The sequence below is a fragment of the Chiloscyllium punctatum genome, unplaced genomic scaffold (genome assembly GCF_047496795.1).
Source record: "Chiloscyllium punctatum isolate Juve2018m unplaced genomic scaffold, sChiPun1.3 scaffold_375, whole genome shotgun sequence".
NCBI lineage: Eukaryota > Metazoa > Chordata > Chondrichthyes > Orectolobiformes > Hemiscylliidae > Chiloscyllium > Chiloscyllium punctatum.
Window position 1 is genome coordinate 1 of NW_027310109.1, and position 20,549 is coordinate 20,549.

At 43.9% G+C, this 20,549-nt stretch overlaps 1 long non-coding RNA gene across 1 annotated transcript in view; it reads left to right on the forward strand.

Moving 5' to 3' along the window:
* The first annotated feature begins 15,428 nt into the window (after positions 1-15,428).
* The window catches only part of LOC140472593 (uncharacterized), a 32,140-nt gene continuing 27,019 nt past the window's right edge, over positions 15,429-20,549 (forward strand). Inside the window, exon 1 of the long non-coding RNA XR_011957752.1 lies at positions 15,429-15,568. This is a non-coding gene — a long non-coding RNA (uncharacterized lncRNA). The remainder of the gene's footprint in view (positions 15,569-20,549) is intronic.

Below are 20,549 nucleotides of genomic sequence, written 5' to 3' on the forward strand. Positions count from 1 at the left end.
GTAAATCTCTTCTGAACACCCTTCAGGTTAATAATATCCTCCCTGTAACTGGGCGACCAGAACTGGATGTGGTATTATAGAACAGGCCTCATAAATGTCTGTACAATCTCAAGATGACGTCCCAAATCCTATATTCAATGGACTGAGTAATAGTCAGGCATGCAAAGCACTGTCTTATCCATCCTGTGATGCAAGCTTCAAGAATTATGTACCTGAACCCGGAGGTCCCTTTGCTCTAAAACACTAACCAAGGCCTGAACATTAATTGTATAAGCTCTACCCTTGTTTGTTTTACCAAATGCATTACCTCGCATTTATTCAGATTGAATTCCATCTGCGGTTTTTCAGCCAATTCACCCATTTCATCAAGATCCCTTTGGAATCTTAGAAATTCACTATGCCACCCTCCAGCCTTCCAGCCGATCACACATGGCTGTCAATGGTACAAATACCCTTGCTAGGAGCTCCACAATTTCTTCCCTAGCATCCCACAATGTCCTGTGATACACTTAATCAGGTCCTGGGGCCTTCCATTCCTTTGTGTTTTAAAACCTCCAGCACCACCTCTTCTATAACATGCACTCTTTTCAAATCACAGAGGTGTACAGCATGGAACCAGAGCCTTCAGTCCAACTCATCCATGCTGACTAGAAGATGTAAATAAATTCATCCCGTTTATCAGCATTTGGCCCATGTACCGCTAAACTCTGACTGTCCATATATCCATCCAGATACCTTTTAAATGTTATAATTGTATCCGTCTCCATTACATTCTCTCTTAGCTTATTCCATTCACACAGCACCATGTGCATGAAAAAGTTGTCCCTTCAGTCCCTTTTTTAAACCTTTCCCCTTCAACCTTAAACCTATGCTCTCTAGGTTTGGACTCTCGAACCCCGGGAAAAGACCTTGACTGTTTACCCAATCCATGCCCCTCATGTTTATATAAACCTCTGTCAGGTCACCCCTCAGTCTCTGATGCTCCAGGGAAAATAACCCCAGCTTATTCAGCAGAAATCCTTGCAACATCTTGTTAATCTTTTCTGAACACTTTCAAGCTTCACAACATCCTTCCTGTAGCAGGGAGGTTGGAATTGCAGAGAACTCCAATTCTGGTCTAACGTATTACTCTTGTTCTCTGTGTTCCCCAGTCTTTGTCCACAGTAAGTTCTGGAGGGAAAACAAATGTTTAGGGTCTTAGCCATACTTGCTAATGAAAGCCAACACACCATATGCATTCTTAACACCCTCTCAACTTGGGTGGTAACTTCAGGGACACAGGATCACTCTGTTCGTGCACACTGCTAAGGTTCCTGCCTTTAACCATGTAAACGTTTTCTGCAGATTCTTCCAATCTGAAATCATCCCTATCTTTGTAACTTCCTACAATCTATATAACACTCATAAACTGTGAAACCTCCTCAAGTCCCTATATTCCTAATGCCTGCAAAATCCTCCAATCCCGATATCCCTCCCTAACTCTGTAAATGCCACCATCCTCCAGTGCCTTTCTGGGGAACATTGCAAAGGAAGGAAGATTTGTAGAGACCGGGCCATGTTACGGAGGTAGGAAGGGCTGCAGAACCTGGAGGATGGTACTAATGTAGGAAGGAACGTGGATCCTGCAGGAGGTTAGACAGTGTGGGATTCATAGAGCCTGCATGATGGGACCAAGAATGGGTTGTGGACCCTGAAGGATGTTAAGATTTGAATCACAGATCATCTTCGATTGGACCATTCAGCCGATCTTAGAGTCAAAGAGATGTACAGCATGGAAGCAGACCCTTCAGTCTAACCTGTCTATGTCGAACATATATCCCAACCCAATCCAGTCCCACCTACCAGCATCTGGCCCATATTCATACAAACTCTTCCTATTCATATACCCATCTGGATATCTTTGTATCAGCCTCCACCACTTACTCTGGCAGCTCATTCCATACACGTACTACCCTCTGCGTGGAAAAAAAGCCCCTTAAGTCTCTTTTATATCTCTCTCCTCTAACCGTAAACCTGTGTCCTCCAGTTCTGGACTCCCATTCCCGAGGGTGAAGACTTTGTCGCTTTAGCCTCTCCATGCCCCTACTTTATAAAGCTCTATATGGTTTTATACAACTCTATATGGTCGCCCCTAATGATTTTATAAACCTCTAAATGATCACCCCTCAGCCTTCGATGCTCCAGGGAAAACAGCCACAGCCTATTCAATCTCTCTATAGCACAAACCCTCCAATCCTGGCAACATCCTTGTAAATCTTTTCTGAACCATTTCAAGTTTCACAACATCTTTCTCAAAGAAAGGAGACCAGAATTGCACACAGTATTCCAAAAGTGACCTAAGCAATGTCCTGTACAGCCACAACATGATCTCACAACGCCTGTACTCAATACTCTGACCAATAAAAGAAAGCATACCAAATGCCTTCTTCACTATCCTACCTACCTGCAACTCTGCTTTCAAGAGTTATGAACCTGCACTCCAATATCTCTATGTTCAGCAACACTCCGTCAAAACTTACCATTAAGTGTATAAGTCCAGCAAAGATTTGCTTTCGCAAAATACAGCACCTCGCATTTATCTGAATTAATATCCATCTGCCACTTCTCAGCGCATTGGCCCATCTGATCAAGATTCCATTGTAATTGGAAGTAACCTCTTTTGCTGGCCACTACACCTCCAATTTTGTTGTCATCTGCAAACTTACTAACTATGCCTCTTATGCTCACATCCAGATCATTTATGGAAACAATGCAAAATATTGGACCCAGCACCGATCCTTGTGGCACTCCACTGGTCACAGACCTCCAGTTTGCAAACCAACCCTCCACCACCACTCTTTGTCTTCTACCTGTGATCCAGTTCTTTACCAAATGGCTAGTTCTCCCTGTATTCCGTGAGATCTAACCTTGCTAACCAGTCTCCAATGGGGAACCTTGTTGAACGCCTTACTGAAGTCCATATAGATCACATCCACTGCTCTGCCCTCATCAATCTTCTCTGTTACTTCTTCTAAAAACTCAATCAAGTTTGTGAGACATCATTTCCCACTCAAAAAGAAATATTGACTATCCCTAATCAGTCCTTGCCTTTCCAAATACATGTTCATCCTGCCCCTCACGATTCCCTCCAACAACGTACACACCGATGTCAGGCTCACCAGTCTATAGTTCCATGGCTTTTCCTTACTGCCTTTGTTAAATAGTAGCAACACGATAGCCAACCTCCAGTCTTCTGGCTCTGATGTCCTGTTTCTAGAGATCTTAACGGAATGGTGAGCACAGCTTACGATTGCCAGGCTGGGAGATGTGAATTCAGGTGTGAATCTATTTGCCCGTTCTCTCTGTGTGCCTGACACTGACCTGGTGATGCTCTGGTAAAAAGCATCATGCATCTGGTAACAAACAGATCGACAGGACTGACCAGAGGTCACCGCATCAAAACCTTCATTTAGAATGTTCTTTATTTTAATATTTTTAAATGGCAGTTTTATGAGATGCAGGAATGGAGGAGTTGTCATTTTTAAAAGAATGAAACTTTTGTCATTGACCCTGATACATGCAACGGGGATTCATGGATTCTGTTGTTCTCTGCAGACTGTCACTCAGTTTTGAAGTAGCATTTAGACAGAAACATGAACAAACAGAGAAGAGAGGGATATCTCCCATGTGCAGGCAGATGGGATTAGTTTAGAATAGCATCATGGTCAGCACAGCCATGGTGGGCCGAAGGGCCTTTTCCTGTGCTGTACTATTCTAGTTTCTAACTTCACGGCATCCACCCTGTCAAAGCCCCTCACAATCCAGGATGTTTCATTCAATTTCTCTCCCGTTCTTCAAAACCCCATTAGGTTCAAGGTCAATCTACTCCACCTCTTCTCATTGGAAAATCCTGCCATCTCCAGGATCAGCCGAGTGAACCTTCCCTGGCCTGCCTCCAACACAAGAATGTCTTTCCTTAGGGCACGCATACTGTTCAATATAATCTAGGTGTGGTCTGACTTGTACCTTGCATCGTTTTAGCAAGACCTCCCTATTTTTAGACTCCATTCCCTTTGCCTTCTCTATGACCTGCTGATCCTGGAAGCTACCTGTTTCAGATTGATGCACATGGATTCCCAAAATCCTTTGTGCAGTGAGTCTGAACCAAACGGTGTTAGCCTTACAGTAAGTCGGTAACGTGCTGGAATGTGCTATAAAGAATATGACAATAAATGATAACTGGATGTTTAGAAACAATGGGAGATGTATGATTTTATAAAAGGAGAATATTTTTAAATCTGTTGGATTCTATATTTTGGTGTGACTATAAATGCAGAATAGATAAGGTTGGGGGAGGCTAGTTGTGGTAGAGGGATATTTGAAATTTCAGAAGTATTTTGACAAGTTTCAACAAGGGCTAAAACTTACCTCGGGAGAGAATAGGGACCCTGAAAGATCAATGAGGCTGTCTGTGTGGAATCACCGCTGATGGGGGAGATACTGAACACATATTTTGCGTTAGGATTTACTGTGGTGAAAGACATGGAAGCTCGGTAAGTTAGGAAAATACATAGTGATGTCTTGAAAAGAGTGCACATTGGAGAACAGGAGGTGCTGGATGTCTTAAAATGCAATAAGTTAGATAAAACCTTGGGACATGGTCAGATATATCCCAGCGCCTTGTGAGAAGCGAGGGAGGAAATTACAGGGCACCTTCCAGAGATATTTGTATCATCAACAGCTACTACGGACCAGTGAGACTGATGGCAGGGTGGTAAGTTGTTGGAGGAGATTCTGAGAGAAACGATCATCGTGCATTTGGAAAGATAAGGACAGATTAATGACCATCAGCATGGCTTTGTGCACGGGAAATCATGCCTCAAACCTGAGTGTGGAGGTAGACAAGTGAGAGGTCAAAGCAGAGCAGTACACGATGTCCACATGAAATTTATCAAGGCCTTTGACAAGGTTCTGCATGACAGACTGGTTAGTAAGTTTAGGTCAGACAGAACCAGGGAGCGCTCACCAACTGGATGCAAAACAGGATTGATGGTAGGAGACAGAGCATGTTCATAAAGGGTGACTGCTCAAACTGCAGGCCTGTGACCAACGATGTGCCATGGGGTTCGGTGCTGGGTCACTGTTGTGCATCATTTACGTAAACAGTTTGGATGATAATACAGTCGCCATGGTTCTCAAGTTTGTGAGTGAGACTGAAATTGGTGATAATGTGGACAGTAAAGAGGGTTATCGAAGAGTACAATGGGATCAACAGTACTGCTGGACCAGTGAGGTTAGGAATAACAGGTGGAGAAATGCAAGATGTTGTATTGTGGTAAAGCAGACCAGGCTGGACTTGTACAATTAATGTTCGGGCCCAGGGTACTGTTGTCAGTGACCCAGTGATGCAGGTACACAGTTTTTTGAAAGTAGCGTCATGGGTAAACAGGCTGGTGAAGCAGGTGTTTGGGAGGGTTACCCTTCATTGAGCAGAGCATTGAGAGTAGGAGTTGGGATATCATGGTGTATCTGTACAGGACATTAGTGAGGCCTCTGTATAAGCATTGTTGATTGGAAAAAAACAACTTGTTCACGTATGTCCTTTAGGGAGGGATATCTGACATTCTTACCTGGTCTGGCTCACATGTGACTCCAGTCCCACAACAATTTGGCCGACTCTGAGCTGCACCTGGGCAATTAGCAGGAGGGCAATGTATGCTGGTCCATCCGGTGACATCCTTAGGCCGTGAATGAATCAATGAAAAATACAGATGTCTATCCCTACCTTTGCAAACGGCTCTAGCTGCAGCAATCCGTACTGGCTTTGTAATGTTGTTCAGGCCTTTGCCCCTCTCTGTAACACTGTCACCAACTCCAGCACCTTCAATTCTCCCTGTTCCGCTACTCTGATTAAACACTGACAATGTTTCCTCTTCCTACTGCACTCCTCCACATTTCTAAATGTTGGTTACTTCAGAATTGATCAGTTTTTTTTTCAGCTCTTAATCAAATCGGCCAAGACCGTCTGAAGTGGGGAAGGAGCATTGGGAAGGTGTCGAGCACCTCGAGACTTTCTGTGGGGAAAACGGGAATCCAGGAGAAAACATCACAAGGAGCGCGCTGTTATATCAACGCCCCACCCACCCCCTTTCCATGTCCACCATCAGACTCAAGTGTAACCGAGTCTGTGGAAGGTCACATCGGTCTGTACAGCCAACTCCAGACTCTCCCACCCCCACTGAGAGTGGGAGAGGGTCAGCCTCATCTGTGAGCCACTGCCAAAGAGATGATGAGATAGGAAGGTTGAATCCCCTCACAATTATCCCAGTGCCTTTGTTACAAATTCAAATAATTCCCTGTTAATACAGTGTCTAATAATGTGCTATCACTTAGTATCTCTCCATGTGGTATCCCTCGCTGTGTCAGTCTATTTACTGCCTCTGTCAGCATTTCTCCCTCTTACAGATGGTCTGAGATCCTGAGTCAACAGAATTGAACATTCCAGAGAGATGCAGCAGCACAGGCAAGGGATGGAGACTGGGATTATCGAGATCTCTGCTGGACTCAGTGCCACTCTGCATGTGTTATCCTCATTGCATCAGTCTAGTTTCCCATTCTGTCTATTTCTGTCTCATGCAGGTAATCAGGATGTTCCTAACTCCTGTCTCATCCATCACCTCATTGAAACTGGTTGGTCAGCCAGAGAGAGATGGAGAGGGAGATCTGGGGCCTTCAGTAATTCCTGCAGCTGTTAAGATCGCTCACAGTAAACAGCACAGGGTGGAGGTAGACCAGGAAGACAGGACAGAGATACAGAGCTGGGCAAGGAACAGCAACATTCTAGGTTTCATTCCCACCATCTTGTGACGGTCCTGCTTTCACCTCTTCTGTATTGGTCCTCAATGCGACAGCACAGGGGATCGCAGGCATCAATCCTGGCCCATGCTGTGTTAGTGATCTCTGTAATATTCTCCAGTCCCGATAATCCTTCCTCTGTTTGGAATCTCCTCTAGTCCACATCATTCTCTGTGTCTCTGTCTCTGTCTCTGTCAGGTTCTCCAGTCCCTAACACCCTAATCCCTAACCTTCTCCAGTAGATACTAAATTCCTTCATCCCTATAAACCCTGAGAGCCCTGTCTATCCCTGTAAGCTCCTCCCACCAATACCACCCTCCATGTCAATGTATTTGTCTTTAACCTCTCCATCCGTCCCTACCTATGTAATCTTCTCCAGCTCCTACAATCCTTCCTTAGCTGTGAAAAATTTGTAATCTCCTTATCCTTCTCCAATTCTTTGATCTTTATTTTGTTAAATTTCACTCTCATTCCCGACACCATACCCCTCCCGACCATAGGAACCTCTTTCAGTTTGTGCAACCCTCCCCATCTGTGTAACTGTCTCCATCCCAGTAACATGGCATTCTCCATTGCCTTCTGATCTCTGTAACCTCCAGAGCCTAGAAGCCTTCTTATATCTGTAAATGTCTTCAGTCACGACAACCTTCCATATCTCTATTAGTATACACAATAATCTCTGAGATGAAACAGCCCCCTGTCTGTGCCTCTTCGTCTGCTTACCTCTTCCTTTCTCCATCCCTATCCTTATCTCCAGAATCTAATCCAGCTCCCTCTTCTATCTCTGAAAGTTCCTCCAATCCCCAAACTCCTTTGTCCCACTGACATTCTTGACCAGATGTAACTCTCTTTAACTCTAACATCCTCGAGTCCTGTAAGCCTTCCTATCTCTGTAACCTCTACGCATCTGTTCAACTCCCCACTACCGAGGAATGACTCCCTGTATTCGCCATAAGGGAGAAGGAATGACAGTGATCAGATATGATGGAACTGTCATTCCGGAGATTTAGCTGCAGAAAGACCATCGCTGGGAAGTGAATACTGAAGGGTTGTTGGGATAGAGCCATAGAGTCAGAGAGATGTGCAGCACGGAAACCGACCCTTCGGTCCAACCCATCCATGCTGAGCAGATATTCCAACCCAATCTAGTCCCAATAGGCAGACTAGGCAAAAAGCCAACAAGTTGTGAAGGAAGGATGATGTTAATGCATTAATGAGACAGACTTCTGGATCTGAATATGAAAAGTAGAGCTGAGAATAAGCAAGCAGCAGCAACTGTTAGCAGAAATTCTTTTGTAGGCACCACCCAGTGATGGGAATGTCAATATGATTACAGTCAGGACACTGAATGTACTTGTAGCAAGAGCAGGACAGTAACTGTGTGTGACAGTGGTCTCCATGCCGATTGATACAGCAATGGGTATCAGTGCTGTAACGGATAGAATCCTGGATTGTAGGTGAGAGTTTTCTATAACATCATATCATATTTGTAGATCAAATGCTGTGTACTAATAAATATCCATGAATCCCATTATAAAGGAGTTTTGTGAGCAGAGACAAATAATATTATGCAGGATATATTGAGTTTGTGCCCTGACCATGAGATTTAGGAGGGGAATTAGGAGGCCATTTGGCCCATTGAGTATGCTCTGTCCTTCAATCAGATCATGGCTGTTCAACTCTACTTTCCTGCCTTTTCCACAAAACCTTTGCTTCCCTGATGAACTAAAATCTGCAGGAGATAACAGAACAGTTGGAGAGATAGACAGAAATGGCAAATTTAGTTTAATCTGGACAAGTGTGAGATAGTGTCAAATTCAATAAGAAAGTTATCATACTGAGGGATATTGATATACAGAAGGATCTTGGTGCAAGTCAGTAACTCTCAGAAAATGGTAACAGAAGTGTTTCAGCTGGGAAAGAAAACAAATGGAGCACTGACCTTCATCGGTCACAACGTTGGATATCGTGGATTGCATCTGATGCTGTCATTGTATCAAATGGTCGTTTGGCCACATTTGAAGTACTGGGTGCATGTCTCATCTCCACACAATAGGAAGGATGTAGAGGCTTTGGAGAGGGGACAAAAGGGGTTTATCAGCACATTGCCTGTGTTAGGGATTTTTAAGGGTGTGTTTGGTGTAAGAGGAAATTATACAAAGTTGGATTGTTTAATGAGAGTATCAGAGGCTGACAGGTGACCAGGTACAGTAATATAACATTTGGAACAGGGTTAGATAATTTAGATAATCAGAATCTCTTTTCTAGTGTGTAAGTTTCAAATACTAGAGCTGGTTTCAAATACTGGTTTAAGGTGAGAAAGAGGAAGTTTAAACGAGATGTGTGAGGCAAGTGTTTTTTTGTGTAGAGTGGATGTTACTGAGGGAGGTCGTAGAAGCAGAAATGTGAGTAAAGGTTTCAAGTGGGATTAAGACACAAACATGAACAGGTAGAGAATAGAGGGATATGGACCATGTGCAGGCAGATGGGATGAGTTAGAATAGTATCTTAGACAGCATAGACGTGTTGGGCCGAATGGTCTGTTTCTGTGCTGCACTGTTAAGTTTTCTAACTTCCCAGCATCGGCCCCAGCATGCTGAAATAGTTAGAAAGGATATGTCAATATGCAATAACTGGCCACTTAGAAACACATTTGATAAAAGAGAATTTGTTTTTGAGCCTGTTGGATTTAATTTGTTGGTGTGAATATAAATGGCAGAATTGTAAGGGTGTAGGAGGGGTGTAGTGGTATAGGGGATATGGTGTATTTGAATTTGAACTTTACACAAGTTTCAATAAGGGCTAAAGAGTAATTTGGTAGAGAATAGGGCCCCTTAAAGATCAATAAGCTCACCAATGTGTGAAACCAGAGGAGATGGGTGAGATATTTGGACAAAATAATCGTGTCAGAATTTACTGTGGCGAAAGACATGGAAGCTCGGGAACTTGGGAAGTTAAATAGTGATGTGTTGGAAAGAATCCTCACCAGAGAAGAGCAAGTGTTGGAATCTTAAATCAAATAAAGGTAGATCAATCCTCAGGAGCTCATTAGGTCTGTGCTAGAATATTGTGGGAAGCTCGGGAAGAGATTACAGAATCCCTAACAGAGATATTTATATTATCAACAGACACAGTGAGGTGTTGGAGGACTGGAGGGTTGTTAATGCTGTTCCGTCACTTAAGGACTGCAGGGAAAAGCAAGGAAATTACAGCCGGTGAGCCCAGTGATGGGGAAGTTGTTCGAGGAGATTCTGAGATAAAGGAGCTCCTTAATGAGAGGTCCTTCATGAATACTATGTCTCAGTATTCACTGCTGAGAAGGGTCTTGTCGTTTGTGAGGACAGCGTGATACAGGCTGATGTACATGTATAGGTGGATGTTAAGAAGGACGATATGCTGAGAATTTCTAAAAGATAAGGATAGATATGTCGCTGAACCAGACGAGATGCGTCCAAGGTTACTACACGAACCGAGGGAATGGATTGCTGCGCACCTGGTGATGACCTTTGTGCCCTCACTGTCCACTGGAGTCTTACCAGATGATTGGAGGCAGGAAAATATTAGTCCCTTGTTCAGGATTGGGAATAGGGATAATCCTGGGAAATGCACACCTCTCGGTCTTATGTCTGTGGTGTGCAGATTATTGGAGAGGACTCTGAGAGACAGGATTTATTATTCCTTGGGAAACCATAGTTTGATTAGAGGTAGTCAGCATGATTTTGTAAGGGGTAGGCCATGCCTTACATGTCTTATTGAATCTTTTGAGAATGTGATGAAACACCTTTATGGCTCATTCAGAAAGTACGGAGACATGGGATATAGGGAAACCTGTCTGTCTGGATACGGGATTACTGACCCACACAAAACAGAGGGTGATGATCGATAGAAACAATTCATCCTGGAGCTGAGTGACCTGTGGTTTTCTGCAGGGAGTTGTTACAGGACCTCTGCTCTTTGTGATTTTATGAATAAGTTGGATGTGTGAGTGGAAGAGTTGGTGAGTAAGTTTGCCAAAGACACGAAGGTTGGTGGAGTGGTGGATAGTGTGGGGGGCTGTTGTCGGTTGCAATGGGACATTGACAGGATGTAGAGCTGGGCTGAGAAGTGGCAGATGGAGTTCAATCTGGAAAAGTGTGGAGTCATTCATTTTGAAGATTGAATTTGAATGCAGGATACAGCGTTAAAGGTAGGATCCTTGGCAGTGTGGAGGAACAGAGGGATCTTGGGTTCCAAGTCCCTAGATCCCTCAAAGTAGCCACCCAAGCTGATAGGCTTGTTAAAAAGGAATATATTGTGTTGGATTTCATTAGTTTGAGAATTGAGTTTTAATGCCATGAGGTTATGCTGCAGCTGTACAGAGCCCTGGATCGACCCCACTTAGAATATTGTGTTAAGTTCTGTTCCCTTCATTACAGGAAGGATGTGGAAGCTTTAGAGAGGGTAAAGAGGAGATTTACCAGGTTGCTGCCTGTACTGGAGAGCATGTCTTATGAAGAAAGGTTGAGGGAGATTAGGCTTTTCTCATTGGAGTGAAGAAGGGTGACGGGTGACTTGGCAGAGGTGAACAAGGTGCTGAGAGTCATAGAGTGAATAGAGAGAGATTTTTTTACCCTGACATAAATAGCTATGACAAGGGGGTATAATTTTCGGGTGATTAGCGGATGGTTAAGGGGAGATTTCAGAGGTAGGCTCGTTACAGACTGATTGGTGTATGTGGAATGCACTGCCAGTGTTGGCAGTAAAAGTAGATGCATTAGGGACATTTAATATACTTCTGGATAGGCACATGAATGGTAATAAAATGAAGGGTATGGAAGTTAGAGTCATAGAGATGTACAGCATGGAAAAAGACCCTTCAGTCCAACCCGTCCATGCTGACCAGATATCCCAACCCAATCTAGTCCCACCTGCCAGCACTCGGCCCGTATCCCTCCAAACCCCTCCAATTCATATACACATCCAAATACCTCTTAAATGTTGCCATTGTACCAGCCTCCACCACTTCTTCTGACAGCTCATTCCATACAGGTACCACCCTCTGTGTGAAAATGTTGCCCCTTAGGTCTCTTTCATATCTTTCCCCTCTCACCCTAAACCTATGCCCTCTAGTTCTGGACTCCCCTACCCTATGGAAAATACTTTGTTATTTACCCTATCTATGCCCCTCATAGTTTGGTAAACCTCTTTAAGGTCACCCCTCAGCCTCTGACACTCTCCCTGTAGCTCAAATCCTCTAACCCTGGCAACATTCTTGCAAATCTTTTCTGAACCCTTTCAAGTTTCCCAACACCTTTCTGATAGTAAGGAGACCAAAATTGCACGCAATATTCCAACAATGGCCTAGCTAATGTGCTGTACAATCGCAACATCACCTCCCAACTCCTGTACACGGTACTCTGACCAATAAAGGAAAGCATACAAAAGGCCGCCTTCACTATCCTATCTCCCTGCGATTCCACTTTCAAAGTGTTATGAACCTGTACACCAAGGTCTCTTTGTTCAGCAACACTCCCTAGGACCTTACGATTAAGTGTTTGAGTCCTGTTAAGAAGTACTTTCCTAAAATGGAACACCTCGCACTTATTTGAATTAAACTTTATCTGCCACTCTTTTTTAATCTTACGGTCGGATAAAGGATTGGCATGTCACCATGGCTGAAGGGTCTTGTTCTGTACTGTTCTGTGTTCTAACTGTCGTATCTTAAACTGGGTAATAAGCTCAGATCAGTGTAAAAGGATATGGCATTCAGGAGAAGCTAATCAACTGGACAGGAAGTTGGGCTTGATGGTAGGAGACAGAGGGCGATGGGAGACATGTTTATTTTCTGACTGGAGACATGTGACCAGCGGTGGAGTGGGTCCCCTGTTGTTTGTTATTTGGATAAATGGTTTGGATGGGAATATTGGTTTCCCGTTAAATAAGTTTTTTGGGTGACACTGGAATTGGTGGTAAAGTGGACAGTGATGAAGTTATCTGTGATACAACAGGATGAACAGTACTGCTGGGATAGTGGGCTGAAGAATAACAGATGGAGTTTAATTAGATAAATGTGAAGTGATCCATTTTGGTGAAACAAACCAGGGCGGGATTGTACAGTTAATGTTCTGGCCCTGGGCAGTTTTGTCAATCAATGACCCAGGAATGCAGGTACACAGTTCTTTGATAGTGGTATCACAGGCTGGTGAAACAGGCGTTTGGGCTGGTTTCCTTTATTGGGCAGAGCATTAAGTGTTGGAGTTGGGATGTCATGTTGTATCTGTACAAGATATTGGTCAGGTCACCATAAAAGTTGATCAGTGGGAAGAACTCATCTGGTTCACTTACCTCCTTTAGGGAAGGACATCTGACATTCTAACATGGTCTGGCTAACATGTGACTCCAGACCCACTGCAATATGTCTGACTCTGAGCTGTCCTCTGGGTAATTAGCAGTGGCACCCACATCCCATGAATGGATAAATAAAAATACATACGTCTGTCCCTACCTCTGCAAACACATCCAGCTGCAGCAAATCGGTGTGGCTTTGTAACACTGTTCATGCTCTGGCCACTCTCTGTAACACTCTTACCACCTCCAGCACCTTCACCTCTTTCTGTTCCTTTTGTGACATTAAATCCTGACAATGATTCCCCTTCCCATTGCCTATCCCCTGCTAGCAGACCCTTTGCAATGCCTTTAACACCTACTCCTTCAACACACTCTCATTTTAAGGACTTTGTGATGATCTGCTCATCCTCACAATCGAATATGATACATTTTGTCCTGAGTGAGGGGCCGGTGGGAATTTCGTGCTGTCTGCTTCAATGGAATGTTCTTTCGTTGAGTGATTTACACTGTTCCTTCAATGGTTTCCACTGTTCATTTACAGGCACACATTTCAGTCTGCTTAGCCTGTTTACCTTGGTCATTTCTCCTCTCAAACCCATGTAATTGGTTATTTTTGTTTCTAGTTGTCGCATGTCCTTTCTGTGATTCACTTTAAAACTTTATATTTCTTTAAACTGCACTTTATCACAATTTCCCAGAGGATCTCTCCAGGTGATATTACTTATTCACTAAGTTTCATCACACAACGATCGCACTGAGATAGTTATATCCCTAGCCAGTTGCACAATTTGTTATTCAAAGCAACACTGAAAAAAGTTCTCTGAACTCCTCTTCCAATATTCCTGTGGTCAGTGTGACTGTCTCAGATTATGGGAATATTGAAGTTTCCCAAAATTATCATAATGTGTTTGGAATTTTTTAACAATGTTTAATACAGTGATGAGCAATGAAATGCTGTTCAGTGGCTAAAACTGTTCTGCTGCTTGTGTCCTTGGCAAGTAGTAGCCAGAATTTACATTCAGACTGACTCTACTTCATGATCTGAGACCGAATGCTTTCTCTGTAATGCCTATGTTATCCATTATTGTTAGTGTTACCCATTTTGCCTGAGTTTCCGCAAGGTTGTGATCCATTGAAAACTTATGTCCACCTTTTGTTTGCCCTGTAAACACGTCTCTCTGGTGTCTAAGTCTCTTTTATCTCTGTGTCACAAATGAATCTACCTTATTGAAGAGACATTATCCATTCCAAAATAAACATAATTTACTCTTTCCCACAATTTCCTCTCACAAATCGATTCCCTGATGTACAGGTTTAGTTAAACTCTGTCCCATCCTGTTCCTTTCTGCTTGTCTTCAGTCACATTCCCACACTGTTCCTATACTTCACCTTTTCTCTGTGGATTTGGAAAGCTCCTTTTACCTGAATCCAGTCCCAGCATCCTCTCTGTCAGTTTGAAGCCCTGTCCATAAACCTACCGACATTATTGGCCAAGATACTGGTCCCTGCACAGTTCCAGTGGGACCATCCGAATGGATTATTTTAAATCAGGTATGGGATATGGGTGTCTCTGGCTGACCAGCCTTTCTTGCTCAGACCTAGCTGCCCTTGAGCTGATTAACTTGCTCGGCCAGTTCAGAGGGTCATTGAGAGGCAAACAATTTTCTGTGTGTGTGTCGTGCAGACCACATGAGGATGGGCAGATGTCCTTCTCTAAAAGACACGTGTTTGGGCTTTTTTTTGTACATCAGCAATGTTTTCATACGTAATTATGGATTGTTAATTACCATTTGTTTTAGTTATTGATTTAAAATTTCTCCATTTCTGATGGTGGGATTTAAACCAGCCTCCACAGAACATTCACTGAGGTTTGGCATACATGCTCTAGCAATAATACCAGGTCAGCACTTCACCTGTGCACAGATTGCTCAACCCTGAGCACTGATACATCATGAAGCTAAACTCGTTCTTCCTACACACTTGTTTGATCCTAAAATCATCCTGAATTCTGGTGATATCACTCAGTCTCTCTCTAAGTGGTATCCCTCACTGTCTGGATCTAATTGCTGCCTCTGTCAGTGTCTCTCACTCTTGCAGCAACTCCAAATCCTGAGCCAATAGAATTGTCCACTCCAGAGAGATACAGCAGCACAGGCCAGGGATGGAGACTGGGATTTTCCAGATATCTGTGGGACACAGTATGTTTCTCCCTGTGTAACCCTCACTGCTGCTGTCTAATTTCCTAATCTATCTATCTTTCAGTCTCCTATAGGTACTCAGGAAGTTACTGACTCAGTGGAAGTCCCAGCTGCTGGGTGTTTCGTCCATCACCACATTGAAGATGTTTGGTCAGCCAGAGAGACAAAGTGCAGGGAGATCTGGAGCCTTCAATAAATCCTGCAGTGAGGTAAGATCACTCACAGTGCACAGAGCAAGGAGCAATGAGAGGGGTCCAAACATCGGCTAACAAGACATGACATAGATACCGTGCTGGAGGGGGAGCACAGTACAGACACACCCCAGGCTCAATCACCGCCCCAACTTTAACTTACTTTGTACTGAGTCAGCATCGGAAGTGTCACAGTTATCGATCCAGGTCTGTGCTGTCTTAGTGAGTATCAGTACAACAAAGGGGAAAGCAGGCCTCCCACGAGAGGGTGGGACTGCTTCCTGGGATCTTTCTGTTCTGCGCTCCCTCTCCAACACTGTATCTATGTCATGTCTCCTTGACCAGTGTCTCCAACAGTGTGTAACCCCTACATCAGTTCCAGTCCCTGTAACCTCCTCCCTTCCCTTTCGTCCCTCTACATATTTGAAATGTACTGCATTCCAGCCTACCATCCCTGTCTCTGTAACTTGCTTCAGTATCTACAACATGCCTTATCTCGGAAGTCTCCTCCTTCAATAACTGGAGACAGAGGCATGCAGCACCATTCGGTCGAGATCCCCTTTGATAACCGTATTCACTGTCCACTACACCATTAATTTGATCATCCATAAAATTACAAACAATGGCTCCTTTATTCTCATCCAAATCGTTTATGTAGATGATACACATCAGTGGGCCCATCCCTGATCCTTATGGCACACCGCTGGTCACAGGCCTCCAGTCTGAACAACAACCCTCTCCCACCTCCCTCTGTCTCCTAATGTGAAGCCAATTTTGTATCCAGTTGGCGATCTCTCCCTGATCCCATGTGATCTAACCTTACTAACCAGTGTATCATGCTAAACCCTGTCAAAGGCCCTGCTGACATTGGTGTAGACAATATCTGGTCACAACTTCAACGAAAGCAGTCAAGTTAGTGAGCCCTGACTTTGTCTGCACAATGCCCTGCTGACGATCTTTGATCAATCTTTGCTTTTCCAAATGAATGTGACTCCTATCTGGCAGAATCACTTTCACAACTTACCCACCACTGACGTTGGGCTAATTGGCCTTAAGTTCCCTGGCTTTCCATTGCAGCCTTTCATAAATAATGGAATAAAACTATATTCTTGCCATAGAGCCATACAGCATGGAAACTGACCCTTCAGTTTGTACCAAACATTACCTAAAACTAAACACATCCCAGCTGCCTGTTGCTGGCCCATATCCCTCTTACCCCTCCCTATTCCTGTACTTAATCAAATGTGTTTTAAACATTGTATTTGTACCCACAGTCCCCCCCCCACTTCCTCAGGAAGTTTATTCCACTCTCAAACCACCCTCTGTGTAACAATTAGCCCCCATGTTTTTTTTTAACATGTCCCTCTTCTCACCCTAAAAATGTGGCCCTTCCACTTGAGACTCCCCCATCCTGAGGAAAAGGTAACTGCCATTAACTCTATCTATATCCCTCATCTTTTTCATAAACTTCCATCAGGCCATCTCTCATCCTCCTGGCTCCAGTGAAAAAAGACTGGCTGGATGGGCTTTTCTTCAAAGCTCAAGCCTTCCATACCCAGCCACATCCTGGTAAATCTCTTCTGAACGCCCTGCAGCTTAATAATATCCTCACAATAACTGGGCGACCAGAACTGGACAGAGTATTGCAGAACAGGCCTCACCAATATCTGTGCAATCTCAACATGATGTCCCAAATCCTCCACTCAATGGACTGAGCAACAGTCAGGCATGCCAAGCACTGTCTTATCCATCCTGTGATGTAAGCTTCAAGATTTATGTACCTGAACCCGGAGGGCCCTCTGCTCTAAAACACTAACCGAGGCCCGAACATTAATTGTATAAGCTCTACTCTTGTTTGTTTTACCAAGTGCACTACCTCGCATTTATTCAGATTGAATTCCATCTACGGTTTCTCAGCCATTTCAGCCATATTATCAAGATCCATTTTAGCAAACCTCCTTCACAGTCCACGATTCCACCCTCCAGTCTTCCAGCACCTCACACTTGGCTGTCAATTGTACAAATACCTTTGCTCAGTGCTCCACAATTTCTTGCCTAGCATCCCACAATGTCCTATGATACACTTAATGAAGTCGTGGGGCTGTCCATACCTTTGTGTTTTAAAACCTCCAGCACCACCTCTTCTATAATGTGCACTCTTTTCAAGTCATAGAGATGGATACCATGGAAGCAGAGCCTTCGGTCCAACTTATCTATGCTGACCAGAAGATCTAAATGCATCCATCCCATTTACCAGCATTTGGCCCAAGTACCTCAAAACACTTGTTATTGATATACCCAACCAGATACCTTTTAAATGTTGTAATTGTATTAGTCTATGTTACTTTCTCTCTCAGCTCATTCCATACACGCATCACCATGTGCATGAAAAAGCTGTCCCTTCAGTCCCTTTGAAATCTTTCCCCTCTAATCTTAAACCTATGCCCTCTAGTTTTGGACTCCCAACCCCTGGGAAAAGACCTTCAATGTTTACCCAATCCATACCCCTCATGTTTATATAAACCTCTGTAAGGTCACCCCTCAGTCTCCGATTCTCCAGTGACAGTAACCCCAGCTTATTCAGCAACAACCCGGGCAATATCTTGTTAATCTTTTCTGAGCACTTTCAAATTTCACAACGTCATTCCTATAGCAGGGTGACTGGAATTGCCGAGAACTCAATTGTGGTCTAACATATTGCTCTTGTTCCCTGAGTTCCCCAGTCTTTCTCCACAGTAAGTTCTGGAGTGAAAACATTGTTTAGGGTCTTAGGAAATATCCAGCACTTCTGCACATCAATTGCCTCATTCATCTTTAAGGGCCCTTATTTTGTCTCGAGTTACTCTATTACGCTTAATATATTTATACAACCACTTTTGGATTCTCCTTATGCTTCTCTGCAGAGGCTATTTCATGTACCCTTTCTGCATTCCTGATTTCCACCCAAAGTGTATTTCTCCAGCCCCTGTGATCCTCGTGGATTCCCTTCATCCAGCTGACATGTTCCCCTTTTCCTTGACCGGACTCTTAACAGACAGCCAGTGTTTCAAAATGCTGTCGGCATTGACCTGCACACAAACAGGAACATGCTGGCACTGAACGCTCAATTTATCTCACTTTTAATATATTCTCACTTGCCAGATTTCACTTTCCCTGTAAATGGACTCTCCAATCACCTTTTCAAAGTTCCTTGGCTGATACGATCAATATTAGTCTGGCCCCATTTTACAATTTGAACTTGTGGACCAGGCCTGTCCTTTTCCATAGCCATTTTCAAACTCATGCAACTGCCTCAGTCCCTTTCCCTACCTTGTTTCCCAAGTGGAGGTCAGGTTTTGCCCATTTCTCTTTTCAGTCCATTTACATATTGATTGGGAGTTTTCTGGAACGCAATTACCAAATTCCTCCCTTGCAAATGCTGAACACTGGCAGGCCCAGTCTCAGTTTGGAAAGTTTAAAAACCCCTGCCATAACAACCCTATTATTGTGATCGATATTTGAGATCTCCTGACATATTTGTTTCTCAGTCTGCCACGGATTATTCGGGGTCAATAGGACAATTGTGTCAGAGTGATGACCCATTCTTAATTCTCAGTTCCACTAACATAGCTTCACTGGGCGATCCCACAGGAATATCCTCTCTAAGTACTGCTGTGATGATTCATGCAATCAAAACCCACCACCACGCGTCCTCTCTTGCCTCCCCTTCCTGTAGCATCTCTACCTTGAAACAATGAGCTGCCAGTCCTGCCCCTCCCTCAGCTGTGTTTCTGTAATAACTATAATATCCCAGTCCCATGTCCCAATCCATGTCCTGAGTTCATCTTCCTGAGCTGTCAGGCCCCTTGCAATGAAATAAATGCAGTTTAATCATCGGTTTTCCACTATTCCCTGCTATGTTCTTGCCTGCCTTGTCTGTTGAAATTGCTGTCTTTAACTTGTGCACCAACCTCAATCTTCTTTCTGACCTTATGACTGTTTCCGGTCCAACACCCTGCCAGATTGGATTATATCCTCTCAAGCAGCTCTCACAATTCGCCCCACCAGGATATGGGTCCCCCTCCTGCTCCCAGTTCAGGTGCCTTCCCCACCCAGTCCACCTGTTCTGACACCTTTAGGGATATTTGGTCAGGTCCCTGCGTTCCTCAGTAGTCGGCAAGAACCAACCATTCATTATGTCTGCCCTTTGCTTATCATACCTCCCACAGGGTATGACCTCACATTGATCAGAAGTAAACTCTGCTCAGATTATCATCTGATCGTCATCAGACTGTAACGAGAGACCATCCCCTTCACTGTGAACATCTTCATCTTTCATGTCGACTGCAAACCTATGAATGATAACTTTTGCTTTCACATCGAAGTTATTATTCAATAGATTAACCAGTGCTGGTTCCTGCACAGATCCCTGTGGTACACCCGCTGGTGAAAGAATTTCAAACACGAAGAGGTTTATCCACGAATTTTGTATCCAATTTACCAACTTGCCTTGAATCCCAGTGGCTCTTCCCTTTCGGACCAGCCTTCCATGTGGGACCTTGTCAAAGGCCTTATTCAGGTCCATGTAAACCACATCATCTGCACTGCCCTCATCAATATTTTGAGAGATCATTTAAAAAAAAACGCAACTGAATTCCTCAGACAGTATCTTCCTCTGCCAAATCCGCGATGACTCAGCCAAGTTGATCCCTGCCTTTTCAAGTGTTTATTCATCCTCAGAATTGTTCCCAGAAATGTCCCTCCCCCTGTTGTCAGACTATCTGCTCTGTAATTACCTGGCCTATTCTTGCTGCCTTTCTTGAACAAAGGAACCACCTTAGCGATCCTCCAGTCATTCAGCACTTCACCTGTGGCCAGCAAAGTATTAAATATATACACCTGTGCCCCAGCAATCTCCTCCCTTACCTCCCATAGCAGCCTGGGATATATTTCTTTGGGCTTTGGGGATTTCCCCACCTTTATGCCTGTGAAGACATTTAATACTTGCTCCTTATTGATC